The sequence below is a fragment of the Anser brachyrhynchus genome (assembly GCF_964034855.1).
Source record: "Anser brachyrhynchus genome assembly, chromosome: 6".
In the NCBI taxonomy this organism is placed as follows: Eukaryota; Metazoa; Chordata; class Aves; order Anseriformes; family Anatidae; genus Anser; species Anser brachyrhynchus.
In genome coordinates, this window is record NC_137700.1 from 34,873,600 (window position 1) to 34,883,831 (window position 10,232).

The following is a 10,232-nucleotide window of genomic DNA, read 5'->3' on the forward strand; positions in this document are numbered from 1 at the left end:
TTTTTTCCTTTTTTTTTCAGAATTGACGTACGCGGTGTCCTAGTTCTGAACTTAGGACTAGGTTACATGGTAGCTTTGCAAAATGCTTGAGATGGGATGAGTCCACCACCCCTGAATACTGCTCCATTTACAGGCAAGTGAAAATCATTAATTTATAATTCAAAGCATAAATTGATTTCTCAGATGTTTTCTTTCCCCTGTTCCTGGGATTTATTTATTTAGTTAATTGCAAGGAGTGCCTTGTTTTGGCTAACAAATATATGACATTTTTAAATTATTGTGGGAAGCCCCAGATCTCTTTCTATTTCAAAGCACGCTAGGTTTCTTTCTTAGGAATGAAAACAACAAACTGTGGGTTCCCTGTGACAGGGAGACACCTGTAGTCGATTTCATGTGTCTTGTAATGAGAGGTATCAAAGTCCATAGGACATCTTTGCTTGACTGCACTCTAATTTTGCCTGTTGACCCCTGAAATTGCCCTGGTTTCTGAATCATTAACTGATCTTCTCTGCTGGAAATCACAAGTTGGTTCTTTAAGTCTACCAAAACCCATAATTTTTATTTTTCTTTTCATTCTTTCAAAGGGAAACGAACTGTGGGATCATATTCAGCAAACAAGGTGTCTTTTTCTCCTTTAAAGACTCCATGTATTAATGATTATTTTGGAATATAATTATTTTGGAAAAAAAAATTGAAGAAAAGAACAGAAATCTTGCTACCCATTGCAATCCCTGTATAAGCTTTCCCTTTCTTTCATATCGGAAATTAGCTACAGAAGAAGAAAACAATCTAAAAATGAAACAAGTTTATCCAGCCAACTCTTTCCCCCTTGCTTTCCATGACCTTGGACTGCACCATTAGCTTCTCATATAGAACAAATCTTTGCAGCAAACAGTTTGGGAAAAGAAATTAACAAAGATCTTGATACTACATGGCTAAAGATTTTCCACATATTTATGAGATGGGAACTTCAAGTACTGAAAACACAATGCTCACGTCACATTTTTGCAAGCTTACTGCTTCTGTTTAAAATAGCTCCACAGGCTTTCCCATAACTGAGTGTTCACTGCTATACCACCTTCAGCTTTGATCTCGTTAGAGGTCTCAGGCAGAGCAAGGTCAGACCGTCAGACCTAGCTGGTTCATGAATGTAGTTTTCAAGGAAGGCTGTGTTGTCAGAGGGATGCAACACCAGTAATTCCAGAGGAACTACTTTTATCTCTAATTTTGTGTTTTTCAATACAAAACTAGCGATTAACCATCCTGTTATGGGGAATAAGTAGGGTACACATCTCTGAACATAGTGAAGTCCAATATGTTCTCCATGAACATGTACCTATGAAAAATCTCATAATTTCTTCAGACCTGGGTTGCAAAGATTAAAAGTGATTACCCCGTGGAAGGAATGCAGCTAGAATGTCAGAATATTGTTCCAATCTGACTTTCATGATACACATAAGCATAGAGAGTCATCAGGATTAATTTTTCAGTGTTTGTAGTCATGAAAGTAGCACATGAAAGGACTGAATGCCACCAGCAGATCACAGAATCATAGAATGGCTTGGGTTGTAAAGGACTTTAAGGATTATCTAGTTCCAACGTCCCTGCAATGTGGGATGACCTTTGCCATCAATTCTAATTTTACATTAGGTTTTGCTACCAATATGATAAAGAGAGAAGAGGTTGTTTGACAATGAAACAGCAGCAACAGAATGAGTGAATAAACAGCTGTTCACATCACCAATTTTGTGCAAATCAAACATCCAAAGATAGTCTAGGTTGGGAATAAAAAACATTTGCTTTATGTACACAGTGATGGGAAAATTGGTTTGGATTGGCAAAGCACAGCTGCAAAAGTAGTCTGTAATTTAAGATGCAGTTTGACACAAGCACTCCATGACTACAGAGCCCCAGTAGGGAGTCAAGGTAAGATGCACAGTGATTGCTACTGAATATTTCTATGAGACCAAGGATAATACCAGTCATTCACATAGCATACTGTCATTGTTATGGAAATTGCAGAATTGCTGGGGGAGAACAGTTATTTGGGTCATGAGAAGTTAATTCTAGGTGCTATCTCTGGGGTCTTTTCATTTCATAAAGTATTTTCACAAAGTATTCATTTCATAAAGTATTTTCATAAAGTCTTGCTTTGTTTACATGACTAGATTTTTATTATTTACCATTTAATCAAAGACAGTAAGAGAAAATTTTACTTTCTTTTGAAACAGGAAAAAAGAGCCTCCCAAGAGTAATAAAACAAAATTATTTCGTATTTGGATTTTTGCCAAGTAAGGTGGTTTCAGGTAAAAATCTCTTCTTCTAATCTGACTTTAGGGAGGAATTTGATGATTTTTATTTATTTTAAGAACCCTTAGTGACCTGAAACTTAATTTGCATTTCCTCTGTTGAACAGTGAGACAGCTGAGGTGCTGCTCATTGAATGGTTACCCCTTCTTAGCCTTAATAAATAGACTTTCCATAGCATGTTCCTACTCCTTCAATCCTACTTTATTATCATGGATATTTCCTTACTAGCCTGGCAACAGGTCCTTTGCTTTGTAGAATCTCTTATGTAAGTTGGTTGCATCAGCTCAAACTGTTTTCATGCATAACATCTCATCTGCATATTCTTCATCAGCCATCACGATGCTCAACTCTGCATCTCCTGTTTTATCCCCATGAATAGCAGCTTAATGTTCTGTCCTCTTTCCAGTACTCAGAACAAATGCAGTACTCTAGTTCACAGGAGTTTATCTTTAGACCTGATGACAAGTATCCTGGATAGAGAAAAACAAATTGCCTCTTCCATACAAATGCATCATACCTGCCTAACAGTGTCACACAAGATCAAAGGGACAAGGTACCCATGAGGTTGAGAATAAAGTCACTCACATAAGTAGCTCTTCATGTCCATAGGCTTTTTTTTTTTTTAAAAAAAAAAAGAAGAAGAAGATTGAAGCTAAGATTTGGGATCCATGCCACATGATACATTCACTTGGCCAGGGTCTCCACATTCATTGCATACCTGGTAGCTCCCACTGATTGTAGCTGAGTACTCCTGTACTCACAGAAAAAAAATACACTTTTTAGGTTTTTTTTTTTTTTTTTTTTTTACTTAAATGTAATCATTGAATGGCTAGACAGAATATGCTGGAGCCTGCAACATACACACTTCTATGCATCACACCTCCCTAGGATCTAAAATGAAGTTGAAGAGGTCAAAGACTGGTAAGTCTCCTGTACTCAGAGAGGTCTCATTCTCTCACCTCTACTTGGGAGGACAGTGACAAGCAGAAAGAAAACTTCAAGCAACTTAACTATTTGCTTGCCTGTATTGAATTCAGGACTAAGCCTTAGATGTTCAAACTTGAAAATCATTAGCCAAAAATCTTTGAACACTGGGAATCTGACAACATAATATGCATGCCAAGCACAGCAGACAGGAAAGTCTGAAAGTTTTGTAGAAATAAGTAGAACAGAAACAGAAATAAATGTAAGGAAAACATTTACTTTATTATGGAAATTTGTGAACCACAGAAGTTTCAGGGCTGTCTTCCTCAGAGACTTGGTTGCTACCCTCAGAGAGTGAGAAAGAAGAGTAACCTTGTGAGCAACATCAGTTTAATCTGCTGCAGCATGCAAGATGACCCCAAGAAAGATGGGCAGAATCAAACAATTTAATTAAAATAATAATAATAAAAATGTTGGTTCAGCATCTAGCTTTCTCTCTCAAAAGATCAGAAGACGTGATAAACCTAACAGTCAGTTGTACCGAGGAAATAAGCATAGAGACAGAAGTTCAAGAGACAAAGGAATGCTTTGGATGTTATCAGGAATTTAAATACAAAATAAATAAATAAATAAATAAAATTAAATGGCATAGAGAGCCACCAGTCAAAGAGTTTATGTGGCCTGTAGCTAGGCTTAACATATGAATGATAGCAAGCAGATAACATCCTATACATTTTAGTTTTGGGGGCGCTAGAAGTTGTGCTAGATGAGAAGCTGGAAAAAAAAAAAATCTCTGTCATGTTTCAACTTTGAGGATCTTGTAGCAAACAGCCTCCATCCACACGTTAATTTTTCAGTAGCCTTAAATTGTCTCCTAGGCATTGCTCAGAACGTCAGAGATTGAATGCTAACTCCAAGAACAAACTGCTCTCAACTGTGCCTTATTAAATTATACATATGCAACCATTTAAATAAACTAACCACTGTCCTGTTTACATTATGTCTCCCAAAAGCCATGTGAAATAAATCAACCCCCTTATCTTTACAATAAATGTGTCTTGTACTCCTCCTGATATGCTGTGTCTGCACACAAGCTGTATATACATAGAGGACTGACTAAACTGTCAGGGAGCCCAGCATCTGCTCCTGCCTCTACTCTATAACAATATAGAGATTTCCTGCTCTCCATGTTCTAATTCTCATGAAAACACTGGGTAGTATGCAGGTACTTTATTAATTTGTACCCATGACTCTACTCAGAAAGGACTATAAAATAATTACATTTTTTTCCCCTTAGACAAAATAAAATGTAAACTTAATGCTTAATGTATATTCAATGTGCAAGACAGCACTCTCAGTTTCATGTGTCCCTGGGGTGGGAAAAAAAGTGTCAGTGTCTTCCTAGCTCTATTGCTTTTAATGCTCACAGAAACAGTCAGCTATTTTCTTGGTGAATAACAACATCTTTTATCAAACAGAAACTTGTGTCGTGCCTTGGCTAAGCTGAAAGTGTTGCCAGTGTAAGAGCAGTAGTGGCAACCACAACAGCTCAAGGTCCTGTGCACGGAGGCATGAAATCATGGGAAGAGATGACTGCTTGTTTGAGAAAGAGTTACATCCTACTGTGAAAGCGGTCTTGTACAAAACCTTGAAATTATCCAAATGAACACTATGGATGAGGAAGCTGAACAGGGGGGTGGATAGCACTACTATGGCTATGGTCTTGTTAGGCTGGGAAGGAAGGAAGGTCAGGGCAAGTTAATATAAATTTAATCTCATGGTGCTGATGTTGTGAAGGCAGTTACGTGACAAAATAAGTAAATATGGGCTAACAATAATAAGTCTAACCTGGAACAGCCCTTTTCCTTTCCTCCACAGGGAGAAGATGAAATTTTGGAGCCCTTCAGCAGCTGGGTGCTACCCCCCTATTGTCAGAGTTCTTCCAATATTTTAGGGGGGTTACCTGCTTTTTTTAGACCCATAGTAGAAGCAAATCACTATGACCTGCTTGTTCATCACTCCTATCAGAGGGACTAATGGGAGTCACTCACACCTGGATCACATACAGTACAGAAGAAATCAAATGGCTGCTGCAGAAGTTGCGATGGCAGATGATGCAGCAGGCCTGCTGACAGCTCTAACTAGCTAAAAGATCTGAATGTTTGATGCACCCTTGTATGACTGGGCAGACATCAGTGTCTCTCCATGACAGAGAGCCTGAGTGCGATGAACTTCAGCCATATCCTCAAAGATATCTTTATGTGAAAGCATAATGCTCCACTCCCCATTTACCAAATCTATACAGTTTTGCAACTGAGAACCCTCAAACACAGTTGTGGTCACAAGATCTGTAGCTGCAGGAACCAGCAAGATTTCTGACTACTCTCTGTAGAGACACTGACAACTCCTTTAAAATTGCTTCCTGAAGGCAGGTAAGAGGTTTAAGACAGGCATGATATAGAGTTATCACAAAAAAAAAATAATCAAATGAAAGCATGTCAGCTGTCTTTTACAGATACAAGGAAGAATCTTCTTTCATTACTTTTCTAATTAAATAAAATAGAAAAGAGTCAGCCTTCATAGGCATTACCTTTAACCGCATGAAGTTTAACAAGAGCAAGTTCTGGGTCCTGCACCTGGGACGGGGCAACCCTGGCTATATGTACAGACTGGGCGACGAGATGCTGGAGAGCAGCCCCACAGAGAGGGACCTGGGGGTTGTGGTTGACAGCAAGTTGAATATGAGCCAGCAGTGTGCCCTGGCAGCCAGGAGGGCCAACCGTATCCTGGGATGCATCAAGCACGGCATCGCTAATCGGTTGAGGGAAGGGATTGTCCCGCTCTACTCTGCGCTGGTGCGGCCTCACCTCGAGTACTGTGTGCAGTTCTGCGCACCACAGTACAAAAAGGATGTGAAACTGTTGGAGAGTGTCCAGAGGAGGGATACGAAGATGGTGAAGGGCCTAGAGGGGAAGACGCATGAGGAGCGGCTGAGGTCACTTGGCCTGTTCAGCCTGGAGAAGAGGAGGCTGAGGGGAGACCTCATCACGGCCTAGAGATTCCTCACGAGAGGGAGTGGAGGGGAAGGTGCCAATCTATTCTCTTTAGTCACCAGTGACAGGACCCGCAGGAATGGTGTCAAGCTGAGGCAGAGGAGGTTTAGGCTAGACATCATGAAGAGGTTCTTCACCGAGAGCGTTGTTGCACACTGGAATATGCTCCCCAGGGAAGTAGTCACTGCGCCAAGCCTGTTGGCGTTTAAGAAGCATTTAGACTGTGCACTTAGTCACATGGTCTGAAATTTTGGGTAGACCTGTGTGGTGCTAGGAGTTGAACTCGATGGTCCTTATGGGTCCCTTCCAACTCCAGATATTCTATGATTCTATTCTATGGTTCTATGATTTACAAAGTATCCCCAACTCCCATGGCTCATGAACAGCAGTCACAAATCCTGATGCTGCATCAATTGTATCACTTCTGCTTTTATAAGCTCCTTCCCTTTCCTGCCCTTGAGTTTCTTATTCTCAAGCCTTTCTTGTCTCAGCACAGAAGGAAACACGTTTGCTAGAAGACAGCTATCATTATTATTTCAGAAATACCTCCTGACTCAAACTTCAACCTCATGTTATATCTAAATCACTGAGAAAAGAGAGAGAAATATTTCTCACCAACCTCTCCAGGTATACCTATTCCCCTACCCTTTATAAAATCAGCTGTTTTATTATCAGGTTCAGCTGTAAAGATTCACAGGTTTCCTCCTTTATCCTCCTCCTGTATCTGTCAACACCCTCCATCTTCATTAAAGCTCTTTGGCCTCAAGTTTAGTGTATTTCATATTACTGTTTGCAAGCTCCACTTAAAAAAAACATTATTAGAAGTTTCTCACAAAACTCCACACTACCGCTTCTTTAGGGAAAGAAATTTGATAGTAGCAAACTTTTCAAACGATGTCCCTGCACTGCCTGCTCACTGAAGATCAGAGACTTTTGAAAAACTGACCTAAAATGATCTAGCTGGAGCTTAGCTGTGAATTTCAGCCTGCAGGCAATTGTCTTCTCTAGGAGAATATATCTAGTAATAAGAGTCTTAGATAACTGTATAATTGAATTTCTGTTATAATTAAAGAATAGATCATTTTCTGCAGTTTAAGAATTGAACTCTGCTTTTATTTTTTTCCCCGTGATTTTAATACTGACAAAGACAATACTGTCTTTTGCATTTGTGTAATAAAATGACTATAATGATTCTGTATCTATTGAATATTGCTTTCAAATCCTAAAATGTAATCTAGGCCCATGGAAATGTGTGTTTAGGCAAACAAACTACTCTTTCAGAAAGTTAGACATTTATGTTGGTGTTGGCTCTGAAGCACACAAGGAAACTTAAGTTGCATGAGCTGAGCTTTATTCTCTATTAATATGACATTTTCCAAATGGCACACCTCACAAAAGTTGTGAGTTCACAAAGAGTCTGGGTGTTGGTGTATTTTTTTTTCTTTCTTTTTTTTTTTTTTCCTACCATCTGTTGGTGAAGGGGTAACCAAAAGGACTGTGTGACCATGGGTTCTAACTCTGAAATTGTTATCTCAAATACCATTATGAGAAAGTGGTAAACAGAACTCAAGAAAGTGTAAACTGACAGCTGAGAAAGAACCTGAACCTACCTTCTTCTGATTTCCCATCACATCTTTTAATCGGGTGAAGTTTAAAAAACAAGTTCCAAGACCGAGCAATGGTACCTAAAATTCAGTCAGTCAAACTAAGAAACAGTCTGAGTCCTAAATAGGGAACTGTGTGGCTGATGATCAGTGCTGAATGATGGAGTTTTGCCATTAATCTATAAACAGAATCTCCATTAATAATCTAAAAGAGGAACACCCAGGAAATGAGTCAGAGGAGGTTGACTCTCCGCGTAGATGCTGCCTTCTTATTATAGAGTTCTCATTCTCCCTCCTCTGTCAAAAGGATTCACACACATCTGTCATTATGGGTTAGATTAGACAGCTGGGAAAGATTTTGTGGTTTTATCTTTTTTTTTTTTTTTTTTTCTCAATAGTGCCTAAGAATTTTCTTATGGAAAAAGAAGAGGAATAATCACATTAACATTGAAAATAAATCTTTATTAGAAAGTAGTGTTCTTTAGATCTAACCAATTAGATAAAAGTTATTTAAACCACAAAAGCAGGATACAAAATTGCAAATCTCTAATATTATATCTTTTTGTATTTTCCTGTGTGTCTATGCATGCACACATACGCATATGTGTATTTACAGAAGCACTTTGATTATGAAGATGTGTGTACATACGCAGTGATACATTTAATTTTGACTCTCTGGGAAACTTGCCTAAATAAATAAATAAATCCTTGTTTGAAATATTGTAAAGAAGTAACTTCGACCACTGTGCTTTCTGAAGAAATACAAGTTTATTAGAAGTGGGAATAGATTTTAATTGCAACCATGTCAACTAATACTGCAGAGACAATTTTGGCCAATGAGGACCCAGTGAAGATACCACTGTTAACACGAGTTCTGCAAATTTTCCTACTCTCTCCTAGACATTCCAGCATGTACCAGATCAGGAAAGAGTGTTTTCACCTCATACCATCTTCTCTGTGAAAATAAAATGTCTTGATAAGGAGAACTCGTGGCACGGACCTAGGAAATGGTTTGGGAATTCTGCACAGTACTGATGGGTTTTCTTGGAGACGTGCCAGAAGGAGACCACTGTTTTCTTAGCTTCTCTGTGTACAACTGGTAGCCTGTTAAAGCTGTAATATTTCTGATGAGATTATGGATGATGTGCTTGTCTCACTCTGCAGAACACCAAAGAAAGCAGATGTTTGTTAACCAGCAGAGGAGACTCATGCCATTATCAGTATTATGATGTCTAAAGGGGATCAGAACAGTCAAGTTAGAAAAGAGTCCTTTTCTGTGTGCTTAGAAACTCTTGTTCCCGTTCTTTAAAGTTTTTTGAGCAGCCAAACTTGAGAAGCCAAGAAACTGAGGGGAAGAAAAAAAGATGGAGGTAAGCTTTAAAACATATAGACTGAAGATCACTAAAAGATTTCCAGTGAGTTTTGTGCAAACAGAATGGATTTCAATTATGTGCCTATACTGTGGGATGAGACATAAAGTATTGAAAGGAGGATCCACATTTTGAGACTTTTATTTTTTTTTTTCTTTTCTGTCAAGGATCGCATGCAATCCATTTTTTTATTTTATTTTATTTTTTCTCTGCCCTTAGTGTTCCTGTTGTTCTTATAGTCCAGATAAACAGAGTGCAAATCCTTCCACCCTTGAAAGATTTCAGTTCTTGTGCCCAGGCTTTCTTAAGAGATTTGGAATCAAATGCAACTTCCCCTCTGGGCCTGGCTTCTGCAGTTTGGGCCCTTTCTGAGCTTTAAAATTTACCTTGCTCTTCCTCAATAAATTATAAAGAATCGTTTCCCTTTTCATCAAATTATCTTCTATTTTTTCATTAAAATTAATATACTTTCAAAGAATATATATTTATATATACCTCCAAAGTAATTTTCCACTGCAAAAATGTTCTAATGGATATATTTTGACCACTCTGAAAAAAAATACACTGACACTTGCTGTGATAAGAAATGGTAAGGAAGGCTATGCGTATCATCTAATATCTCTCTAAATGAGATGCCTAAATGAAGATTTTAATTGTAGCAGTAATAGGCTTCTATTGAGTTAATGGAGCAAGCTGGGATCTTGCAGAGAACTGTTTATGAGAGCTGGATGTCTCTCTGCTTATTTTTGTGCCTCTCTGCTAACTAAAGTGGAAAGTTCAGATTTCATGAATCCTCCCCTCCAGGAAAGTCCTATTCTTGGTGCTACAGAAGTGGAGATAAGTGGGCAATACTGTCTCTTTTATAACAAGAGAAGTCATTGATGCTCTTCCCTGAGGGTGGCAATAGACTGTGACTTCTTTCCAGAAGACAACATCTCTTGGGAGCTAAGTATGTTACTTGTAAGATGCTA